This window comes from Trichechus manatus, unplaced genomic scaffold (assembly GCF_000243295.1).
Source record: "Trichechus manatus latirostris isolate Lorelei unplaced genomic scaffold, TriManLat1.0 scaffold00179, whole genome shotgun sequence".
Classification (NCBI taxonomy): Eukaryota; Metazoa; Chordata; class Mammalia; order Sirenia; family Trichechidae; genus Trichechus; species Trichechus manatus.
This window is the reverse complement of record NW_004444115.1, coordinates 2,251,655-2,276,830: the sequence shown is the minus strand read 5'-3', so window position 1 is coordinate 2,276,830 and position 25,176 is coordinate 2,251,655.

Here is a 25,176-nt window from a genome sequence, read left to right as displayed (position 1 = left end):
GGAAAGGAGGAGTGTGCTGTCACAGTATGGGGAGAGCAATTAGAGTCACATAACAATGTATGTATAAATTTTCATACAGGAAAAAATAAAAAAGAAAGAAAGAAAAAAAAAAAAAAAGCTGCTAGTTTTCAGTGGGGCCCAGAAAAAGAGAAGGTTCTGCAACAGGTTCAGGCTTCTGGGCAAGTGGCTCTGCCACTTGGGCCATATGATCTGGCTGATCCAATGGTTCTTGAAGTGTCAGTGGCAGATAGAGATGCTGTTTGGAGTCTTTGGCAGACCCTATTGGTGAATCACAGCACAGACCAGGATTTTGAAGCAAAGTCCTGCCATCTTCTGCAGATAACTACTCTCCTTTTGAGGAACAGCGTTTGGTTTGTTACTGGGCCTTAGTAGAGACTGAATGCTTTACCGTGGGCCACCAAGTCACCATGAAGCCTGAGATGCCCATCGTGAACCAGATGTTGTCTGACCCACAGAGTCATAAAGTTGGATGTGCACAGCAGCATTCCATCATTAAATGGAAGTGGTATATACGAGATCGGGCCTGAGCAGAACCTGAAGGTGCAAGTAAGTTGCATGTGGAAGTGGCCCAAATGCCCATGGTCTCCACTCCTGTCACATTACCTTCCGTCTTCCAGTCTGCACCTATAGTCTCATGGGGAGTTCCTTATAAACAGTTGACTAAGGAAGAGAAAACTCCGTGCCTGGTTTACAGATGGTTCTGCATGATATGCCAGCACCACTCAAAAGTGAACAATGCCAGCACTACAGACCCTATCTGGGACCTCCCTGAAGGATAACATTGAAGGGAAATCCTTCCAATGGGCAGAACTTCGAGCAGTGCACCTGGTTGTTCACTTTGCTTAGAAGGAGAAATGGCCAGATGTGTGATTGTATACTGATTCATGAGCTGTGGCCAATGGTTTGGCTGGATGGTCAGGGACTTAGAAGGAACATGATTGGAAAATTGAAGACTAGGAGGTATGGGGAAGAGGTACATGGATAGACCTCTCTGAATGGACCAAAGAAGTGAAAATATTTGCATCTCATGTGAATGTTCACCAAAGGGTGACCTCAGCAGAGGAAGATTTTAACAATCAAATGCAGAGGATGATGTCTTCTGTGGAAACCAGTCATCCTCTTTTCCCGGCAACTCCAGTCATTGCCCAATGACTCATGAACAAAGTGGCCATGGTGGCAGGGATGGGATCAGCAACATAGACTTCCACTCACCAAGACCAACTTGGCTACAGCCACTGCTGAGTGCCCAATCTGCCAGCAGCAGAGACCAACACTGAGTCCCCAGTATGGCACCACTCCTCGAGGTTATCAGTCAGCCACCTGGTGGCAGGTTGATTATATTGGACCACTTCCAATGTGGAAAGGGCAGCATTTTGTTCTTACCAGAACAGACACTCTGTATATGGATTGGCCTTCCCTGAACACAGTGCTTCTGCCAAAACTACCATCCATGGGCTTACAGAATGCTTTATCCACTGTCATGGTATCCCATACAGCATTGCCTTGGATCAAGGAACTCACTTCACAGCAAATGAAGTGTATCAGTGGGCCCATGCTCATGTAATTCACTAGTCTTACCATGTTCCCCATCATCCTGAAGCAGCTGGCTTGGTAGAATGATGGAATGACCTTCTAAACACAATTACGGCACCAGCCAGGTGGCAATACCTTGCAGGGTTGGGGCAATGTTCTCCAGAAGGCTGTATATGCTCTAAACCAGCATCCAATATATAGTGCTGTTTCTTCCATAGCCAATATTCATGGGTCCAGGAAGCAAGGGTTGGAAATGGGAGTGGCACCACTCACTATTACCCCTAGTAATCCACTCACAAAATGTTTGCTGCCTGTCCCCACAACCCTGTGATCTGCAAGTCTAGAGGTCTTAGTTCCAAAGGCAGGAATGCCCTCATCTGGAGAAGAATGCCACCTGGCCACTTTGGGCTCTTTATGCCTCTGGATCAACAGGCAAAGAAGTGAGTTAACATATTGGCTGGTATGATTGATCCTGATTACCAAGAGGAAATCAGACTGATACTACATAATGGAGGTAAAGAAAAGTGTGGGGATATATGCCATTTAAACATGGCTGCACTATTGACAACTGCAGCCCTACAGGCCTCTATGCTGCACAGCATGTTGAGACTTGTCCCTAACATGTTGAGACTTGTCCCCAACATGTTGAGACTTGTCACGACTTGTTTTCCCAAACCTATTGTCTCTTTACTGATTGGCTTGTTTACCTGAATTCCTTCTCCCTTGCCTGCACCCAAAGCCCATTGTTCTGTTATTTGCTTCACTGCTTGCTGTATTGACTATAAATAAACTCCTGGGACTGAACCCCGGGTCGACTCCTCAGAGTGACCCTCCTGGCCCCACTTCTCTGTAAGAGTTGTGTTTGGTTACTGTCTCCGCCGTCCCAACAACCATCGCAGTTGCGACAGAAAAGTATGTCTGGAATGCAGGAGATCCCTTAGGGTGTCTTTTAGTACTACCGTGCCCTGAGATTAAAGTCAATGAAAAGCTACAGTAACCCAATTCAAATATGACTACTAATGGCCCAGACCCTTCAGGAATGAAGGTTTGGGCCACCCCACCAGGCAAAGAACAATGACCAGCTGAGGTGCTTGCTGAGGGCAAAGGGAATACAGAATGGGTGGTGAAAGAAGGTGGTTCTAAATGCCAGTTATGGCCATGTGACCAGTTGTAGAAATGGGACTGTAATTGTTATGAGTATTTCTGCCTTGTATGTGTGCATTAAATATTTTTATTGTCTTTACTTTTAAAAAAAAAAAAAGATGTACACAGGGCTAGTGCATTTTCATTTGTATGTGTGTTTTCTGCACCATGTTAGGCACAAAAAATGACTTTAGAGTTGTCTTTATTCAGAAATTGTGTATGGTTTAAGGAGATTGTACAGGTGCCAAGTTGACAAGGGGTGGACTGTGATCGTTAAGGCTGTGTGTCAGCTCCGCTGGGCCATGATTCTCAGTGGTTTGGCAGTTTTGATGTAGTTTGGCAGTTGTATAATGATGTGATCACCTCCATGATGGGACCTGCTGTGAGCAGACAATCAGTTGAAAGGGAGTTTTTTGGGGGGTATGGCCTGAATCCAATATAGCTGGACTTTCTGGCAAGCCTCATGGGCTTTTGCTCACTCTGGATCCTGCAGCTGGCTCCTGTTCATCTGACCTCCAGTTCTTGGGACTTAAGCTGACAGCTTAACTGCTGTCTCCTGCCTGCCAACCTTGGGATTTGCTGGTCTTCATAGCATGTGAGCCAGATCCCTGCTGTCTGACTTGCTAATCTTGGGTTCACCAACCCCCGCGGCTACATGAATTAGGAAAAGCATCTAGTCTGACCCACAGACTTGGGATGTTCCAGCCTCTACAACCATGTGAGCCATTTCCTTGATATAAATCTCTCTCTATATGTATTTATACACTTTACTGGTTTTGCTTCTCTAGAGAACCCATCCTAAGACACTGCTCTTTCCACTGTTTTTTCTTCCTTTGTGATACTCCAAGGTGTCTTCTATTGTTTCCTTTGTTCAAAAAACTTCCTTTAGCCATTCTTTAAGAATAGGTCTGCTAGTTACAAATTCTTTTAATTTTCTTCCTCTGAGAGTATCTTTATTTCCCCTTCATTCCTGAGGAATAATTTCAATAACACAGAATTCGTGGTTGATAGTTCTTTTCTTTCAGCACTTGAAAAAATGTACCATTTTTTCTGGCCCCCACCGTTTCAGATGAGAAATCCACTGTAATTTGCTTTAGCATTCCCCTATGGGTAATGTGTCCCTGGTTTGCTGTTCAAATCCACCCAGAGGCACCTAGGAAGACAGGCCTGGTGATCTGTTTCCAAAAGGTCACAGCCTTCTCTGCACACATGGGATTGCCGTTAGTCGAAATTAACTCAAAGGCAACTAACAACAACAACATGGGTAATATATCATTTCTTTCTGGTTGCTATCAAGGTTTTTTGCTTTTTTGTTTGTTGCTTTGTCTTTTGTTTTCGAAGTTTAACTATGATGTGTCTTATAGTGAATTTCTTTGAGCTGTATGTCTTTTACCAAATATCGTATGTTTTCAGCCATTATTTCTTCAAATAATCTTTCAGCCCCACTCTCTTTCTCTGACAAGACTACAGTGATACAAATGCTGGATCTTTTGCTATTGTTTCAAAGGTTCCTGAGGCTCTGTTCTTTTTTTCATCCATTTTCTCTCTGTTGTTCACACTGGGTAAATTCTATTGATCAGTCCTCAAATTCACCAATTCTATCCTCTGTCATGTCCACTCTACTATTGAGCCCATCCTCTTGGGGAGGGAGGTATTTCTGTTATTGTATTTTGCAGATACTGTTTTTATAACTTCTATTTCTTTGCTGAGATTTTCTGTTTTTTAGTTTGTTTCAAGAAAATTTCTAATTGCTTGTTGAGGCATTTTTATGATTAAAAAAAAACAAAACCCATTGCTGTCGAGTGGATTCCAACTCGTAACAACTGTATAGGACAGGGTAGAACAGCCCCATAGGGTTTCCAAGGAGCGGCTGGCGGATTCAGACTGCTGGCCTTTTGGTTAGCAGCCAAACGCTTAACCACTGTGCCAACAGGGCCCCATTTTTATGACAGCTGCTTTTAAGTCTTTGCCAGATAATCCCAAAATCAGTTTAATGTCTGCGTTGGCATCAGTTGATTATCTTTTTGTATTCAAGTTATAATTTTCTTTGTTCTTGGTCTGATGGGTGATTTTTTATTGTATCCTTCACATTTTTTCTTTTACATTAGGTGGCTGCATGTACTATTAAATATTTTATTTTAGCAATCAGTCATCCTGTTTAGCAGACAGGTCCTGGACTAATTTTTGGTCTGTGGTTCCAACGAGGACTGAATAATCAGAGCCTTTACGGCACTAAATTGGTCTGCTTGGTTTATCTGGTTTTTCCGGGGCTCCCACTGGTCCCTGCTGGTGCCTGAGGAGGCAGAAAGAGACCAGGCCACCTGGTGCCTTTGGTAAGCGAAGGGATTCTCGGCCCATGGGACAAGGCTTCCTGGGCCAGGCCACTTGTTGTGGTGCAATCCCCCTTTACGGTGCTGCCAGGCTGCCCAGTGTCTCTGGGTTGGGGAAGGGAGTCTCAAGCCCCGTGGGGAAGGAAGATGCCTCCCCTGGATGCTTATTGTCATTGGGGCTTCCAATCCATCTCCTTGCTGGTGCTTGTCAGCAGGACTGTCATTTATTCTGAGAGTGAAATGAGCCTGCCTGGGCTGCCTTCTGTTAGTAGGTTGGGGGGTCAATGTATTCATTTTCTAGAGCTGCTGTAACAAATTACTGCAAACTGGGTGGCTTAAAACAACAGAAATTTATTCTCTCACAATTCTGGGGGTTGAAAGTCCTAAATCAAGGTGTTAGCAGGGTCATATACTGAAGTATTAAGAACCCACCTTACTCCAGTATAACCATATCTTAACTAATTACATCTCCAACAACCTGGTTTCCAAATACGTCCACATTCTGAGGGTCTGGAAATGGTATGAATTTGGGGGACACCATTCAACCCAGTACAGTCTGCCCCCTGGCCCCCTAAAATTCTTGTTCATCCACATGCAAAATGCATTCACCCCCATCCCAACATTCCCAAAAGTCTTAACCCACGCCAGCATCAACTCTAAGTTCAAAATCTCACCTAAATATCTTCTAAATCAGGTATGGTTGAGATTCTGAGTATGACTTGCCCTGAGATAAAATTCCTCTCCTTCCACAGACCTATGAAACTAGAAAATAAGTTATCTGCTTCCAAAATGCAATGGTGAGACAAACAAAGAAAAGACATTCCCATTCCAAGAGAAAGAAAACAAAGAATAAAGGAGTTACTAGTTTGAAGCAAATTCTCAACCTAGCAGGGAAAATCCCATTAGTTTTCAAGACCTGAGAGTATTCTGGCCCAGGAAGCTTCTTTATCCCATGGGGTAGAGAATCGCTTTTTCTACCTATTAATTTTCTGTGGCTCAGTGCTCAGTCCTCTGGGTCTACCCTCTTGGTGCAAGGTGGTGAGCTTTGCCCTCTTCAACCTCTGCATGTGTGGCTCAGCCCTCAAAGTCATTCTTCCTTCATTTCATCTCATCTCTGCCCCTTTCAGTCCAGATTTAAAGTGTTTCTGCTGGTATTAAAAAAAAAAAAATGTTGCCATCGAGTCAATTCTGACTCATAGTGATTGTATAGGACAGAATAAAACTGCCCCATAGGGTTTCCAAGGCTGTAATATTTACTGCAGACTGCCACATCTTTCTCCTGTGGAGCAGCTTGTGAGTTTGAACTACCAGTCTTTGAGTTAGCAGCCAAGCACTTAACCACTGCACCACCAGGGATCCTATATCTTCTACTGATATAAAATTCTCAAAAATCTACTTGGTCTCCCATGGATGTTGAGGAGATTCTTGACACTAGATATGAGGGTTCTCCATAGAGCCTTCCTAGATAACCCCATCTTTATTCTAGCTTCCCTGAGATGGTTGATTAGATCCATGAGCCACGTACCTAATCCCTTTAGCAAGCAATGCTCTAGCCATACCCTTGACCCTGTTTCCGGAGCACACTATCTGGATAGCCTGAGAATTTCCAACATCATCAAGTGCTGGTCCCTTTCATAACCAATGGTACAAATGGTATATCACGCACTTTTCCCGACTCGCAGGTTCTTTCGGAGTATACTTTTACTGCGGAAAGTATTTGCTGTCCTCCAGTAGGGACTTGCATAATGGCAAAAGGTGAAAGAAATGTTAGTTGAAGCAAAATAGGTGGGATATGAGGCTTGTAAGTGAAGTAGTGCAACAGGGTGTGTGATTGGGTAAAAATTTTATCTTTTTTGGCTTTTGTACCCTTAGATAAGCCTTGTAAGCATATTTATGGTTTCCTGTGTAATGGTTAGGGAGCATGGGTGGGCTTGGTTTTTTTCTGTTTGTTTGGTTTTGGTTTTGGTTTGTGGTGTGTGTGTGTGTGTGTGTGTGTGTGTGTGTGTCATATACAGAAAATCAGAGATTCCCTATGTAACTTAATGGAAGGCACCACAAAAAACATCAGCAACCAAGGTCTGGTGGTACAGACAGGCAACTGCTAAGTATGCATTCAAGAACCTTAAATGTTCTGTTGTAGTCATACAGTTGTTGTTAGGTACCATCGAGTCGGTTCCAACTGATAGTGACCCTACATACAACAGAACAAAACACTGCCCGATCCTGTACTATCCTCAAAATGGTTGTTATGCTTGAGCCCATTGTTGCAGCCACTGTGTCAATCCATTTCTTGGAGGGTCTTCCTCTTTTTCGCTGACCCTCTACTTTACCAAGCATGATGTCCTTCTCCAGGGACTGTTCTTTCTTGATAACATGCCCAAAGTATGTGAGATAAAATCTCGCCATCCATGCTTCTAAGGAGCATTCTGGCTATGCTTTTTCCAAGACAGATTTGTTCATTATTCTAGCAGTCCATGGTATATTCAATATTCTTTGCCAACACCATAATTCAAAGGCATTAATTCTTCAGTCTTTCTTATTGATTGTCCAGCCTTCACATGCATGTGAGGCGATTGAAAATACTGTGGCTTGAGTCAGGCATACCTTAATCTTCAAAGTGACATCTTTGCTTTTTAACACTTTAAAAAGGTCTTTTGCAGCACATTTGCCCTATGTAATGCGTCATTTGATTTCTTGACTGTTGCTTCCATGGGCATTGATTGTGGATCCAAGTAATATGAAATCCTTGACAACTTCAATCTTTTCTCCATTTACCACAATTTTGCTTATTGGTACAGTTGTGAGGATTTTTGTTTTCTTTATGTTGAGTTGCAATGCATACTGAAGGCTGTGGTCTTTGATCTTCAGCAGTAAGTACTTCAAGTCCTCTTCTCTTTCAAAAAGCAAGATTGTGTCATCAGCATATCGCAAGTTGTTAATGAGTCTTCCTCCAATCCTGACGCTTTCATTCTTCTTCATATAGTCCAGTTTCTCAGATTATTTGCTCAGCATACAGATTGAATAAGTATAGTAAAAGGATACAACCCTGACACACATCGTTCTGGATTTTAAACCAGAGTATCCCCTTGTTCTGTTCGAAAGGTGGCCTCTGGGTCTAAGTACAGGTTCCTCATGAGCACAATTAAGTGTTCTGGAATTCCACTTCTTTGCAATGTTATTCATATTTTGTTATTATCTACACAGCTGAATGCTTTTACATAGTCAATAAAACACAGGTACACATCTTTCTGGTATTCTCTGCTTTCAGCCAAGATCCCTCTGACATCAGCAATGATATGCCTCATTCCACGTCCTCTTCTGAATTCAGCTTGAACTTCTGGCAGTTCCCTGTTGATGTACTGCTGCAACCTCTTTTGAATGATCTTCAGCAAAATTTTACTTGTGTGTGATATTAATGATATTGTTCAATAATTTCTGCATTCTGTTGAATCACTTTTCTTTGGAATGGGCATAAATATGGGTCTCTTCCAGTCAGCTGGCTCGGAAGCTGTCTTCCAAATTTCTTGACATAGAGGAGTGAGCATCTCCAGCGCTGCATCCATTTGTTGAAACATCTCAACTGGTATTCCGTCAACTCCTGCAGCCTTGTTTTTCACCAATGCCTTCAGTGCAGCTTGGACTTCTTCCTTCAGTACCATCGATCCTTGATCATATGTCACCTCCTGAAATGGTTGAATGTTGACCAATTCTTTTTGATACAGTGACTCTGTGCATTCCTTCCACCTTCTTTTGATGCTTTCTGCATCGTTCAGTATTTTCCCCACAGAATCCTTCAATATTGCAACTCGAGGCTTGAATTCTTTCTTTAGTTCTTTCAGCTTGAGAAATGCTGACCATGTTCTTTTCTTTTGGTTTTCTAACTCCAGGTCTTTGCATTTGTCATTATAATACTTTACTTTGTCTTCTCGAGCCGCCCTTTGAAATCTTCTGTTTAGCACTTTTACTGCATCATTTCTTTCTTTCGCTTTAGCTACTTGTCATGGATTGAATTATGTCCCCCCAAAAAATGTGTGTATCAGTTTGGCTGGGCCATGATTCCTGGTATTGTTTGACTTCCCTATATGTTGTAAATCCTGCCTGTATGATGTTAACGAGGGAGGATGGGTGGCAATTGTGTTAGTAAAGCAGGATTCAATCTACAAGACTGGACTGTGTCCTGAGGCAATCTCTTGAGATATAAAAGAGAGAAATGAGCAGAGAGACAGGGGGACCTCATACCAATAAGAAAGCAGTGCCAGGAGCAGAGTGTGTTCTTTGGACCTGGGGTCCCTGCACAGAGAGGCTCCTAGTCCGGGGGAACACTGATGAGAAGGCCGACAGAGAGAGAAAGACTTTCCCAGAAGCTGATGCCCTGAATTTGGACTTTTAGCCTACTTTACTGTGAGGACATAAACTTCTCTTTGTTAAAGCCATCCACTTGTGGTATTTGTTACAGCAGCACTAGATGACTAAGACACTACTCTATGTTCAAGAGCAACTTTCAGAGCCTCTTCTGACATCCATTTTGGTCTTTTCTTTCTTTCCTGTCTTTTTAATGACCTTTTGCTTCCTTCATGTATGATGTCCTTGATGTCACTGCACAAGTCTTTGGTCTTTGGTCATTAGTGTTCAATGCATCAAATCTATTCTTGAGATGGTCTCTAAATTCAGGTGGGATATACTATTGGTTGTGTTTTGGCCCTGTGGACTTGCTCTAATTTCCTTCAGTTTCAACTTGAACTTGCATATTAATAATAGATGGTCTGTTCCGCAGTTGGCCCCTGGCCTTGCTCTGACTGATGGTATTGAGCTTCTCCATCATCTCTTTCCACAGATGTCGTCAATTTAATTCCTGTGTATTCCATCTGGTGAGGTCCATGTGTATAGTCGCCATTTCTGTTGTTGAAAAAGGGTATTTGCAATGAAGAAATCGTTGGTCTTGCAAAATTCTATCAGGCAATCACCAGCATCTTTTCTAAGTGTGTTGCTTTGATGCTGGAAGCTATGCCACCAGTATTTCAAATACTAGCAGGGTTATCTATGATGGACATGTTTCAGCAGAGCTTCCAAACTAAGACTAGTAAGAAGGACTTGGCAGTCTACTTCTGAAAAACTTGACCAGTAAAATCCTTATGAATAGCAGGAGAACATTGTCTGGTATAGTGCTGGAAGATGAGCCCCTCAGGTTGGAAGAGCTGCCTCCTCAAAGTAGAATAGACCTTAATGACGTAATGGAGTCAAGCTTTTGGGACCTTCATTTGCTGAGATGGCACAACTGAAAATGAGAAGAAACAGCTACAAATATCCATTAATAATTGGAACATGGAATGTATGAAGTATGTATTTAGGAAAATTGGAAGTCAACAAAAATGAAATGGACCACATAAAGATGGATATCCTAGGCATTAGTGCGCTGAAATGGACTGGTATTGGCCATTTTGAATCAGACAATCACATGGTCTACTATGCAGGGAATGATAAATTGAAGAGGAATTCATCATCAAAAAGAGCATTTCAAGATCTATCCTGAAGTATAATGCTGTCAGTGATGGGATAATATCCTTTTGTCTACAAGGAAGACCAGTTAATATGACTATTATTCAAATTTACCCAACAATCACTAATGCAAAAATGAGGAAACTGAAAATTTTTACCGACTTCTGCAGTCTAAAATTGATCAAACATACAATCAAGATGCATTGATAATTACTGGTAATTGGAATGTGAAAGTTGGAAACAAAGAAGAAGGATCAGTAGTTGGAAAATCTGGCCTTGGTGATAGCCATGTAGTATCAGATAATATTTCTGAAGATTCATATTACCAACCAAAAATTTAAACACACTCCATGACTCAGCATGCTTCCATTAATGAAAATACATCTTATTTTTAAAAAAAAATTTCAAAGTAGAAAATAATTGGACCTTGAAAGGGTCAACAACTCCTTCCTCAGTTTATCTCTTTCCTCTTGCATCTTTTATAAGCAGCAAAGAGAAACCAGGCTGTGCCTTCTACATTTGTTTTGCTTGGAAATCTCCTCAGCTGTATATCCGTATTTATCACTTCCAAGTTCTACTTTCCACAAAACAGTAGAATAGAGCTTAGCCAAGTTTCTGCCACTTTATAACAAGGATTACCTTTCCTCCAGTGTTCAAAACATGTTCCCCATTTCCATATGAGGCCTCACCAGAAGCACCTTTAGTGTTCATATTTCTAGCAACATTCTGATTATGACAAGACGTGTTTTCTAAGATGATAGATGTTGTTTCTACAGCTCTCCACACTTCTTTATGAGCCCTCACCAGAATTGCCTTTAACATCCATATTTCTACCAACAGTCTCTTTGAGGCAAGCTAGGCATTTGCTATTCAGTGCCTCAAAATTTTTCCAGTCTCAAGCTCCATAGACACATCCAAACTCTCTTAGGGACTAAATTACTGGGCTGAGGGCTATGGGGACCATGGCCTTGGGGAACATCTAGCTCAACTGACATAACAGAGTTTATAAAGAAAATATGCTACATTCTACTTTGGTGAGTAGTGTCTGGGGTCTTAAAATCTTGTGAGCAGCCATCTGAGATAATCCACTAGTTTCACCCTGTCTAGAGCAAGAGAAAATGAAGAAAACCAAAGACACAACGGAAAGATTACTCCAAAGGACTAACGGACCACAACTACTACAGCCTCCACCAGACTGAGTCCAGCACAGTTAGATGGTGCCCGGCTACCACCACTGACTGCCCTGACAGAGATCACAATAGAGAGTCCCGGACAGAGCTGGAGAAAAATGTAGAATAAAATTCTAACTCACAAAAAAAGACCAGACTTACTGGCCTCATAGAGACTGGAGAAACTCCGAGAGTATGGCCCCCAGGCACACTTTCAGCTCAGTAATGAAGTTACTCCCTAGGTTCACCCTTCAGCCAAAGATTAGACAGGCCTATAAAACAAGATGAGACTAACAGGGCACACCAGCCCAGGGGCAAGGACTAGAAAGCAGGAGGGGACAGGAAAGCTGGTAATAGGGAACCCAAGGTCAGGAAGGCGAAAGTGTTAGCATGTTGTGGGGTTGGTAACCAATGTCACAAAACAATATGTGTACTAATTGTTTAATGAGAAGTTAGTTTGTTCTGTAAACCTTCATCTAAAGTACAATAATTTAAAAAAAAATTCTTCCAGTCTCTACCCATTATCCAATTCCAAAGCCACTTCCACATTTTTAGATATTTGTTACAGTAGCACCTCACTTCCTGGTACCAAAATCTGAATTAGTTTCCTGTTATTGGGTGTTGTCAAGTCGATTTTGACTCATGGTGACCCTTTGTGATAGAACAGAACTGCCCCATAGGATTTTCTTGGCTGTAGTCTTTACAGAAGCAGATCCCCAGGTCTGTCTCCCACAGAGCAGCTGGGTAAGTTCAAACGGCCAAACTCTCAGTTAGCAGCCAAGTGCTTAACTGTTGTGCCACTAGGGTTCCCTAGAGATGCCGTAACAAATTGTCACAAAGTGAGTGGGTTGAAACAATAGAAATTTATTCTTTCACAGTCTAGAAGCTAGAAGTCTAAAATCAAGGTGCCAGTGGGGCCATGCTCTGTGAAGGCTCTAGGGGAGAATCTGTTCCATCCCTTTCTCTTAGCTTCCGGGTATTGCTGGCAGCTTTTGGTATTCCTTAGCTTGTGGACACATCACCCCAGTCACTGTTTCCATCATCACATGGCATCCTCCCAATGTCTCTTCCTCTTCTTATAAGGACACCAGTCATATTGGGCCCACCATGCTCCAGTATGATCTCATCTTAACTAATTACATCTGCAACGACCCTATTTCCAAATAAGGTCATATTCTGACATTCCAGAAAGGACATGAATTTGGGGGGAACACAATTCCACTCTGGGCCTTGGTGGCCTTCTTCTGTTGGGTGGGGAAACCTAAGACCCCTACCACTGTGCTGTTCCTCCAGTCCCAGGGACTCAAACCAGTTCACCTTCCCCTTCAACTTTTCAGAGTTCTGCTTTGGGTGCCTCTTGTGTTATTTCGTGACTTGTAGCTGTACTTAGTAGGGAGGAGCAGGGATAGACAAGTCCACCCTGCCTTGTTCAGAGTCTCTGTTCTGATCTGTTTGAGTGCCCTGCCCCATCATGTGGCAGACAAAACCTCATTTAGTCCCATCTGGTAATTCCAGGCTGATCTAGTGATTGTGAGGGCATTGTTTATGGTCTAACTCTTGTTTATGAAAAGTTTAAATTCACACTAGAGCTGAGAGAAGAGCATAAGGAACCCGCACCTGCTCCTCCCCAGTGTCAACTGTTTCATATGTACCTCCACCCTACTCCCCATCCGCACTGGGATGCGAGTTCCCAACACCCTATCCTTTCATCTGTAAGAACTTCAGCTTATATCTCTAGCTGAGAATGATCCTCAGACCCTCTCTTTGGATAACTTGTTCTCTTCTTACATGGTGGCTCAAGTCGATGTTCGGTCTTTCAGAATTCTGAATTCTTTAAGGTCTGAGAGCAAGAGGCAGAGTGTGACTCATGAGAATAGGGCCAGCACACAGTGTGGGCCACCACTGGTGTGGGGAGGCCAGCAAGCCCTGCCCATGTTCAGCGGGCAGGATTCTGGGCCTTGCTATGGCCCCAGACCTAGCTGTCATGTGACCAGCCAGCCGGTGGTGCAGCCCAGATCTCAGTGAGTTCTGCAACCCCATTTGGGGCATGAGGAGCCTCTAGGACCCGTTTGTGCCCCTAAAGAAACCAAGAATGACTTGGGAGCCCATATGCCAACGCTTGCGCTCCTGACCTAAAGCCCATCGTGCTTATCCTGCGGGGTCTCCCCCCTCAGACACCTCTGCATCCAAGAACACCTACTTCCTTCCTGAAAGGTTAAAACCGGAGATAAAAGGTTATAGAAAATCCTTGTCTCTCAGCCTGACTTTCAAACCTGTTGGCCAGGAGCAAACTCAGACAGCCTCATTCTGGAATTCTGAAGCAGAAAATTTACTCTTGCAGCACAAAATGCCCGAGGCAAACAGGTGCCTCCAGCAGGAGAGGGAAATGTCATACCAGGAGATGTAAATGAGACAGCTGTATTAACATATTACCAAAAAAAAAAAAAAAATTATCCCCATAAAGAGGTGGCACGGGCTGTGGGTTAAACAAGGGGACAAGGGAAAAAGGGAGGCTAGAGGGCCAAGCAGGAGGGCCAGGGTGGGACCAGGATGCCCCAAACCTGCCAGGCAAGGACAGGTGGGCTAGCCCGGGGGGTAGCTGGGAGCTGGGCTTTGCCCCAGAACCCCATTCTTTGGTTGCCCAAGGGCTGCACAGCCTGAAGTGGGAAGGAGGAGAGGATCCTCCCCAGGGCCCTCACCTGGTGGAGGGTGAGCGCAGCCTTGACCAATCAGCTCCCCCATCTGTGAAAGGTGAGACAATTCCCATGGGGAGCTTTCTGAATAAAATACTACACATAGGAGACCAGCACAGGCCTGGCCCTAGTAGGTGCTGATCAACTTTTATTTGAATGCACTGGCATTAATATAACCTTACTACAGACCAGACAGTGTCTTTAGCCCTTTACATATGGTAGCTCATGTAAGCCTCACAGTGACCCTATGAAGGAGGTCCTATTATTACCCTTATTTTGCAGATGAGGCAACCAAGGCTCAGAGAAGTTAAGTAGCTTGCCCTAAATCACACAGCTGTTCAACAGACCTGGGATTTAAATGCAGGTGGCTGGCCGCCCATCCTTGTTCTTAGCTGCCTGGTTTGATTCTGTCTTCACAGGGCTGAGGCTCAGACCCCTTCTCAGGCCCCCAGCCCAGGTAGGCCTCATGGGACCAGCCTGAGGGGGAAGGAGGGTCCCATTTCCAGTCACCACAAAAGTCAGTTGGGAGCGAAACCCCCAGAAAGAAGCCTCGCCTTGCCCAGGCTAGTGCAAAACACAGAGGGCTGGTGCAGGACACAGAGGGCTGGTGCTGCAGTGCAGACGCCTCAACCCCTCCTCTCCTGAGGTGCAGCTTGCCCCCTACCTCAGCCTGGTGTCACGTAGGCTCGCCCCTCCCTCCCCCACAGACTGGCCTGTGACCTGGGCACTCAGCCTCGCCTGTCTGGGCCTGTAGGAGGGACTGGCAGTGGGGCCTGCCCTCGGAGTGGCTGTGGCTTAAATGAGACCCTTCGTGGAGAGCATGCTGACCACACTGGCAGGGGCTGCTTGCTGCTCTCGCAGGGCCAGACAGGGCTCTGAGACAGCCAGCAGCTGGCTCACCAGGCAAGGCCTGCCACCACCAGGTGGACAGCCAGCTGTCCCACACCACCCTGCTCTGAGGCCTTGGCCCACTGGTCGCCCCTGCCCTCGGGTTGCTGTGAGACTGAATTAGGTGTAGTGGGGCCAGCCGCCTTGCACCCCACCCTGTGGTCTCTGGGCCCCAGTGGCTGCTCCAAACCCTGGCCAGGGCCAGGCTCCATGTCTGATTACCACAGAACAGCTCCTCTTTAAAGGAGGGAGAGAGAGATGGACCACAAGAACATGCTGTTTAGAGCAAAAAGAAAGGTAGTCCTCGCAGAGCTGGAGATAGGCTCCCCCAGATTTCCAGTTGCAGGCACTGGGTGAATGGGAGGGGTGAGCAGGGGCCCTCGAGAGCTGTCTCCGGACAGATGGGCCCTCTCCCCCACAGTGCTGGCGCATGGTGGGTGCTGCACGGAAGCCCGGGCTACAGCCGTACCCCACAGGCAGCAACAGGGCTGTTGGCATTGGGATCCTGTCTGCAATCTGGGTCCTCTCCCTAAAGCCACCTGTGTCCCCACCTGTCTGCACCCTCCCAGGGCCCAGGCCTCATTTAAGGCCCTGTGGCCTTGCTGAGAATGGCAGCTTCTGTCAGAAGAATCAACTGACAAGCCATCTTTAACGGTGGAGATGAGTCCCAGATAAGAGGGAGAGTAGGCTGTTATCTGCCAGGAAGGGGAGGGCAGCTGCTGGGAAGGGTGAAAAGCACCCCAAGAGTGAGTTTTATCGATAATAGGGTAAGCAGTGGGGCAAGATGCTTCAGCAAGAGAGGTGGACAGTGAGCTCAGGAGACAGTGATTGCTGAGCTGCTGCTGTCACCCCATATGTCCCAGGACAGAGCTCCCTCACCCACCCATGCCCCATGCCACACCAGACTTCGGGGAACCAGGTGGAGCCAGTGGCAGCAGGCATCCCAGTCCTTGTCATTTAACAAGAAAAAGGGCAGCCCCCCACCACCAAGGGAGTGGTGCCACCAGCATATCCTTGCAAGCCCTTCCCCACTGCCTCCCTGGCGGCCCCACCCAGCTGGGCAGAGAAGACAGTAATCACTGGGGCTGGACCCTCCACCCAGACCCTCTCTAGCTGCGCACTGCTATGCTCCCTGCACCCAGGGGTGGTGAGCCTGTGCGTGAATGTCTAAAACTCATCCCTTTAGGAGAGGCGCCCATATAAAATTGAGGACGATGGCCTTGGGACAATGCTGCGCCCTACGGCCCCACCAAGCTGGCCAGGACTGGCCTGCCCATCCAGCACTGCCCTGTAACAACTCAGGTCCGCAGGGACGCGCTCAGAGAGAGGTGGGTTCCACACCCAGCCTGCACGCTGCAGAAAACAGAGCTCAGAATGTGGTTTCCACTTTGGGTGGGAGCCCCGCCAAGCCCACCCCTGGCCTGTCTCCTTAGAATCAGCTCCACTTTACACATCGGCCCTGAGGCCTGGAGAAGGCAGGCGGCTCCTCAAGGCCAGGGTGCCCAGCACCCACGCACGTCCGGGGACGGGGCGGTGGGGAGGGGGCCTCAGCTTGTGGGGGTAGGGGGTGTGGAAGATCCGGGCCATGTGGTTTCCTGATCCGAATTGCTCAGATTCTCAATCTACTCATACTCCCACCTTCTTCCCAAAAGGATGTGAAGAGGCTTTGGCATCCCGCAGAGGAGCACAGCGAGGAAGAGGGACGGACCCAGGCTGCAGTGCTGGGGGAGGAGGAGTGCTCTGACCTCTGACCTCCGCAGCCCCCGCGGGCCACTAGTGGGTCAGGATGGGAGCACAGGTTAGGGCGGCTGCTGCCCGGTCACGTCTGGCTGGCCAACGGCCTTTCGAAAGGCTCAGGGTGGAGAGTAGGGGCAGCGGCGTCCCAGTAGCCCTGGTGACATATTCGGACTTGGGGCCTTTAATCCGCAAGAGGGTAGTTCGTCCGCCGCCCCCCACCCCTAAGCGTCCAGGGCGTCTGTGCCCGGGTACGAGGCTGGCGGGGCGCATTACCCTCGCAAGGGCCCGCAGCCATCCTGCACATCACGCAGGGAGATGGGTACTTAAGGGGGGCCGCCCGCCCACAAGGTGCCACACCTGGTCACAGGTGACAGCTCTGCTGGGAAAAGGCGTGGTCGAGAAGTCTCCCGGGGGGGGGGGCGGGGCGAGCGGCTGAGCCGCTTCCCAGGAGCATGAGGCAGGGACGGGGGTCCAGGCAGAGGTGCAATGGGAGGTATGTGAGGCCCCTTAGCGACGGGAGACCCCAGGAGAGCAGGGCCCCGAGACCTCCTGCTCCTACGGGCGGAGGGTGCAGAGAGGTCACAAGTTAAATGAGGGTGCCGGACTAGGCCCCTCGCGGCCCCTACTCTCCTGGGTCCCTGTGGAGCTCTATCAGCCAGCAAGCGGGTCGGTCTCCTGGCGGGTCTAGCCCCGGCGACGCCAATTCGGCTGTGATCCAGAGAACCCTTTAAAAGTTTGTCCCCAGACAAATCCCTCTCTGCCCGGTCGTGGGAAGAGGGCCATTGCCAGAGGAGGCTCTGAGGACGGACGCCACTGCCCTCCTCCACCCCTTTCGGAAACAACAATAGGCGGCCGGCCGACAGAGAAGGAAGGAATGAAGTGTGGAAAATCCCCTAATTTCGCACTGTCAACTGCTTGGGCGCCCGGCGACCCGGCGGCGGCGGTGCTGCCCCCGCGCGCCCGCCAGCGGCACTGCACCCCTGGAGCAAGAGGGCGCCTCAGGTTGATCTCCTGGTTCTCAGACTTTGAGGACCCACGGTGGGTAGGGAGGGAAAGCTTGCATTTGGGTTCTGAGGCTATTTTAGGTTCAAAGGAAATTGCATTTCATTCTTAAAGCCGAAATCTTATCTCTGCTTCCACTTTCCGGGAGCAGAAGTACAATCGCTTGTTTTTATTTGATTATCACATCCTGCCACTAGCCGTGTTTCTTCGTTGCTTTTCTTCAACATTAAGTCAGAGATCATACATTAAAGTGTTTATTAAGTTGATATCCAGGAACCAGAGACATGCATGGAGCAGAAGAGCTGCGATTGCTTTCCTCAACTTGGAAAAACGCTCAAGCCTGCCTCCAGCAAACACTTAGGCCCCCTTACGTTCAAATTAAGTCTAGGGCCACCTAGAGAGAGAAAGGGAAGCAGTGAGTAAACAGCGCCTACTGTGTGCTGACACTGGGCTGTGCCTGTGGCCCCACGTGGAATCCACACCACGCTTTACTGTGCCCTTGAATGTGGTTGTGCACATTTTACCGGGGGCGGGGGGGGACGTTGAGGACTTAATGCAGTAAGTAGCTTGGCGAAAGGGGAACAGCTTGCATCCAACTGTTGTAGAGAAAAACTTGAACACTGTTTCAAGTTAAAACAGAGAGATTTATTAAGGGTTTAAAACAATTGCAATTGGGGAACCACATAGCCCATTGAAAATGGAGCCAGGTAGTCCCGGGACAGTTTGTTATACCAGTATTCCTGTGGGGTAAAAAGAAGAACCGAACCACAGGGAGGGCCATTACAGGAAAATTAGTGAATATTGTAATAACCAAACTCTGATTGGTTACTGATTATTAATAGTACAGTTAGTGATTACAGATAGTTTCACAGGATGCTTAGATCATGGTCACAAGATGCTTACATGTATTTTCTGTCTATTTTGCAAAAATATCTTGTTGGTAACAGCACCCAGATAGCACTCTTCCTGAGTACGTGTATTTTGAGGGGTGCAGATGGTCACTTGGTTAATATCCCTCGGGGCATATGGTTTTACATCCTGGTTTCGACCGCTGAGGAAAAACAAGTTTTTCTCAAAAACATAGCTGTTAGTCTAGAATCCAGATTAGAATTAGATAGCAGGTCAGCATATTCTGCCTCTATCTCACCGACTACACTGAAGTTGTCTTTCCCTGAGACACAGCCTAGTCCCCCTGCTCCAAAGGTAGCTGTCAGCTGCTGGGCTGATTCACTGAAGTAACCTAACACTTATTAATTAGTGGCTCACCTGGCCTGACTGAGATACTGAAACTCACCTATACCATGGGCATGTGCAGACTCAAATCAAAGTGGAAAATTAGAAGATTTTCTTCCTCCTAAAAGGAGATCAGCTCCCATAAAGATTGTTGTTGTGTGCCGTGGAGTCGATCCTGACTCATAGCAGCCCTATGTGACAGGGATAGAACTGCCACATAGGGTTTCCTAGGCTTTAATCTTTACAGGAGTAGATCATCAGGTCTTCTGTCCCACGGAGCAGATGGTGGGTTCGAACCACTAACCTTTCGTTAGCAGCCAAGCACTTAACCACTGCACCACTAGGACTCCTTCTGTAAAAATTACAGCCTAAAAAACCCTATGGACCAGTTCTACTCTATCATATAGAATCACTATGAGTCAGAATCAGCTCGCCAGCACACAACAACAAAAAGAGAATTCTAGAAAGAAAGGGTTTCCCAGCTACTTCAGGGTTCCCTCTTGGCCATACTGGCTGGGTACCAGGTTTGACTGAGCAGCTTCTCTGGGGAAGCCATTGTTCCTCCAAGAGTCAGCCTCTCACAGCTCACTGGGGGGATAGTGACCCACTGGGGACGCTGTGCCAGGCCCTCTTCCCCTTTCTGAGCCTTGGCTTCCCCAGCAGAACAGTAAGATTGACAAGTAGGGCCCCTGCCTTTTGGTAATGCTTCAACTTTCTCTGGAACAGTCTGGGCCCCCCATTCCCACCTGGCAGCAGGGACCATCAGCCCGAGGTGAGCAGTGGCCCCTCTACAGACCTCTCCCAGTAGGTGAGGGATAGGGAGGCGTGGGCTCTGGAGCCAGGCGGCCCAGGATCACAGAGTGGGAGGAGCCTGTCAGCCCTGCAGGGCTCTGTGGACCCCAGGCTGGACTCCAACACCAATGGCTCCAGGAGTAGGGGGCACTCATCCAGGCCGGGGCCACATGGGAAGATGGGGAATGGCTTGCAAAGAGGAGACCACCAGCCAGTGGTATGACTTTGAGCCAAGTCTTAACTCCTCTGAACCTTAGTTTTCTCTTGTGTAAAATGGGCATCATAGTCTTTGCTGGGCAGGCTTGCTGGTGGAACAGGAAATATCACATCTCAAGTCCCTGTTCTCAATAAACAGCAGCCTGTTACTGGGTAGAGGGTTGTCATCTCTGCCCCCAGGCCCATGAAAGAAGATTCTGCAGGCCCAGCAGCAAACAGGGGTCAAGTGGCCAGCGGCAGAGACAGCAGCTTCAGGCACGACACCCCTGTGCCAGTCCCAACCTGTGTCCTATAGGGTCCATACCCCATGCCTGGCAAGAATGAGTCCATACCTGGAGGAACCTAGGCCAGGCACAGTTTTAAAGCAGCAGGCACAACAGGTAGAAGTCCTCGGGGCCCTTGGTCCCACTGAGGGGCAGAACTTGAACTCACGGGGCAAACTCACCATTCAGTCTCTGTCGCTAGGAGGCGGCAAAGATCCCTAGGGTCTGTCCCCCATCGGAGGCGCCAGGGTGAGTGCATCCCAGCCCCTCACCCACCATGTGGCACTAACCCCAGGCAGATTCTCCCTCCCCTGCCTTTTCCTAGCTGGAGGGAGAGTCCTGGGCAGAGATGACACCCTTCACATGGCAAGACCAGTGCCCATGAGTCTGCACCTGGGGACTTGAGGCCCTTTTTGGGGCTGGGGTGGGTCCCAGGCCCTGGAATAATGCAAGGCCTGTGTCAAGTCCTGTCCCACTTGTCAGTGAACTTGGACAGGTCACTAGAACTACTCTGACCCTCAGTCTCCTCATTGGTAAAATAGGGTCACAATACCGTCCTTAGTACCAGGCCTTCTGCTGGGTGCCCAAATGCAGGACTGCGAGGCACCGGGACTGTTCCCATTTTCAGTGCGGAACCTGGACTCCAAGAGGTCACCCATGTGCCCAAGAGAAGCACATCAGAGGGTGGTTGAGAGATACCACGCTTAGCCCTTGGGGGCAGCTGCCTCACAAGCCCAGCTCAGGCTCCTGAAGAGAAAGGCCCAAGGCCTTCCCCCTGGGCTGCTCCCAGGTGGCCCCGAAGAGGAAGGGGGCATACGGAGCCCCCATCCACCCCAGGTGGCCTGCGACAGAGTTGAATAGGCAGATAAATGGACACACACCTAGGCCCTGGATCTAGGCCATGGCCAGGACCCTCCTCAGAGCCCCACAACCCCAAGGACTCAGCCTGCAAATGCTGAGTGCAGAGTGTCCCCCACCGCCCTGGGCCCAGCTTCTGTCCCCACCTTGCTCTCTGACCCCCCAGGTGGGCTCAGGGCACTGTGCCTGTCTGGCCAGAGCAGTGTTCTGTCACCCCTTTTGAAAAACACATACTCCTCTCTCGGCTGGGTTTTGGAGTGTTTGTGGTTGTTTTTCGAGTTCTACTCTGGGTTTGCTTCCAAGAGGGCTTTCTGGTTCTGTTTCAGAGAATAAAAACCCATCCTCAAAGTCTGCTCGGACACCAGCCCCCCGCCCAGCTTTTGATGTCCCCTTGCTCTCCAGGCCCCTCATCTGGCGAGAGAAGATGCTTTAGTCATCAACAGTGGGAGAGACAGACAGTGTTGCCTCCACACTGTGGTCAGGGCCAGGAGACAGCAGCCCCAGGGCTGACCAGGAATAAGCCGGTGATAATAGCGAGAAGGGGTCCCTTGCAGAGGGGCCAGTCAATGCCAGGGCAAGGAGACTTGAAATATTTCCCATGATAGGAGCAGACCTCAGCAGTATCATCCAGACCCTGGGGGCCGGGGGCCAAGCAGGCCACCTGTCATCTCAGGGTGGGAATACAGAAAAGTGAGAGACCCAGTTAGAGCCCACAGAGCTCAGCCCACCCTATGTCAGGGGGCATGTGCTCTTGCTTGTCTGGGCTGTGGCTCCCCCACCCCGAACTCTCATTCCAGCTGCAACCTCTTTCCTCTGTGAGGCTGGGCCTGGATGTGGTGAGCTAGTCGTATTTTTCAACTCCTTACAACTCTACTTTGGCGTAAAAAAGTACACGATCTTTTCAACAAATTCTGTTTGAACAACTGGACTTCTTGTACCATATACAAAAATTAATTCAAAAAGGATCTCAGGCCTAAACGTAAAACCTAAAATTATGACACTTCTAGAGGAAAACTTAGGAAGAGGCCTTTGTGACCTGGAGTTAGTCCAAGATTTACTAGAGGTGACACCAAAAGCATGACCCATACAGTAACAAATGGATAAATTGGTCTTTATTAAAATTAAAAATGTATGTTCTTAAAAAGACAATGTAGAGGCCAAATATGAAGAAATTGCAATTTTTTTACCAACTTCTGCAGTCTGAAATTAATCAAACATGCCATCAAGATGCACTGATAATTACTGGTGATTGGAGTGTGAAAGTTGGAAACAAAGAAGTATTGGTAGTTGGAAAATATGCCCTTGGTGACAGAAATGATGCCAGAGATCGCATGATAGAATTTTGCAAGACCAATAACTTCTTCATGGCAAATACCTCTTTTCAACAACATAAATGGCGACTATACATGTGGATCTCGCCAGATGGAATACCCAGGAATCACACTGACTACATCTGTGGAAAGAGATGATGGAAAAGCTCAATATCATCAGTCAGAACAAGGCAAGGGATGGACTGCAGAATAGACCATCAATTGCTCATATTCAAGTTCAAGCTGAAGCTGAAGAAAATTAGAACAAGTCCACGAGAGCCAAAATACGACCTTGAGTATATCCCACCTGAATTTAGAGACCATCTCAAGAATAGATTTGACACAGTGAACACCAATGACCAAACATCAGACAAGCTGTGGGATGACATCAAGGACATTACGCATGAAGAAAGCAAAAGGTCATTAAAAAGACAGAAAAGAAAGAAAAGACCAAAATGGATGTCAGAAGAGACTCTGAAGGTTACTCTTGAACATAGAGTAGCTAAAGCAAACGGAAGAAACAATGAAGTAAAAGAGCTGAACAGAAGATTTCAAAGGCGGCTCCAGAAGACAAAGTAAAGTATTATAATGACATGTGCCAAGACCTGGAGATAGAAAACCAGAAAGGAAGAATACACTCAGCATTTCTCAAGCTGAAAGAACTGGAGAAACAATTCGAGCCTCGAGTTGCAATTTTGAAGGAGTCTACAGGGAAAATATTAAACAACACAGAAAGCATCAAAAGAAGATGGAAAGAATACACAGACTTACTGTACCAAAAAAAATTTGTCAAAATTCATCCATTTCAGGAGATAGCGTATGATCAAGAATCAGTGATACTAAGGAAGAAGTCCAAGCTGCACTGAAGGGAATGGCGATAAACAAGACTCTAGGAATTGACGGAATACCAATTGAGATGTTTCAAAAAACGGATGCAGCAATGGAGGTGCTCACTCGTCTATGCCAAGAAATTTGGAAGACAGATACCTGGCCAATCAACTGGAAGAGTTCCATATTTGTGCCCGTTCCAAAGAAAGGTGATCCAACCTAATGCAAAAATTATCGGACAATATCATTGATATCACACACAAGTAAAATTTTGCTGAAGATCATTCAGAAGCAGTTGCAGCAGTACATCGACAGGGAACTGCCAGAAATTCAAGGTGGATTCAGAAGAGGATGTGGAACAAGGGATATCCTTGCTGATGTCAGATGGATCATGGCTGAAAGCAGAGAATACCAGAAAGATGTTTACCTGTGTTTTATTGACCATGCAAAGGCACTGTGTGGATCATGACAAATTATGGATAACATTGCGAAGAATGGGAATTTCAGAACACTTGATTGTGCGCGTAAGGAACCTGTACTTAGTCCAAGAGGCAGTCGTTTGAACAGAACAAGGGCATACTGTGTGGTTTAAAGTTAATAAAAGTGTACATCAGGTTGTATCCTTTCACCATATTTATTCAATCTGTATGCTAAGCAAATAATCTGAGAAGCTGGACTATATGAGGAAGAAGTTGGGAACAGGATTGGAAGAAGACTCATTAACAACCTGCGATATGCTGATGACACAACCTTGCTTATTGAAAGAGAAGAGGACTTGAAGCACTTACTGCTGAAGATCAAAGACTACAGCCTTCAGTATGGATTGGACCTCAACATAAAGAAAACAAAAATCCTCACAACTGGACCAATAAGCAACATCATGATAAATGGAGAAAAGATTGAAGTTGTCAAGGATTTTATTTTACTTGGATCCACAATCAACACCCTTGGTTGCAACTGTCAAGAAATCAAACAACACATTGCACTGGGCAAACGTGCTGCAAAAGACCTCTTTAAAGTGCTCAAAAGCAAAGATGTCACTTTGAAGACTAAGGTGTGCCTGACCCAAGCCATGGTATTTTCGATCGCCTCATAGGCACGTGAAAGCTGGACAATGAATAAGGAAGCCCAAAGAAGAATTGATGCCTCTGAATTATGGTGTTAGTGAAGAATATTGAATATACCATGGACTGCCAAAAGAATGAACAAATCTGTCCTGGAAGAAGTACAACCAGAATGCTCCTTAGAAGCAAGGATGGTGAGACATTGTCTCACATACTTTGGACATGGTATTAGGAGGGACCAGTCCCTGGAGAAGTCCCTGCAGAAAGACATCAGTCCTGTTAAAGTAGAGGATCAGCAAAAAAGAGGAGGACCCTCAACAAGATGAATTGATACAGTGGCTCCAACAATGGGCACGATTGTGAGGATGGCGCAGGACTGCACAGCATTTCGTTCTGTTGTAGGTAGGGTCACTATGAGTTAGAACGGACTCGACCGCACCTAACAACAACAGAATGAAAAGACAAGCCCCAGGCTAGAAGAAAATATTTGCAAATCATATATTTGATAAAGAACTTGTACTTAGAATATATAAAGAACTCTCAAAACTCAACAAAATAAAAAACGAACAACCCAATTTAAAAAATAGGCAAAAGATTTGA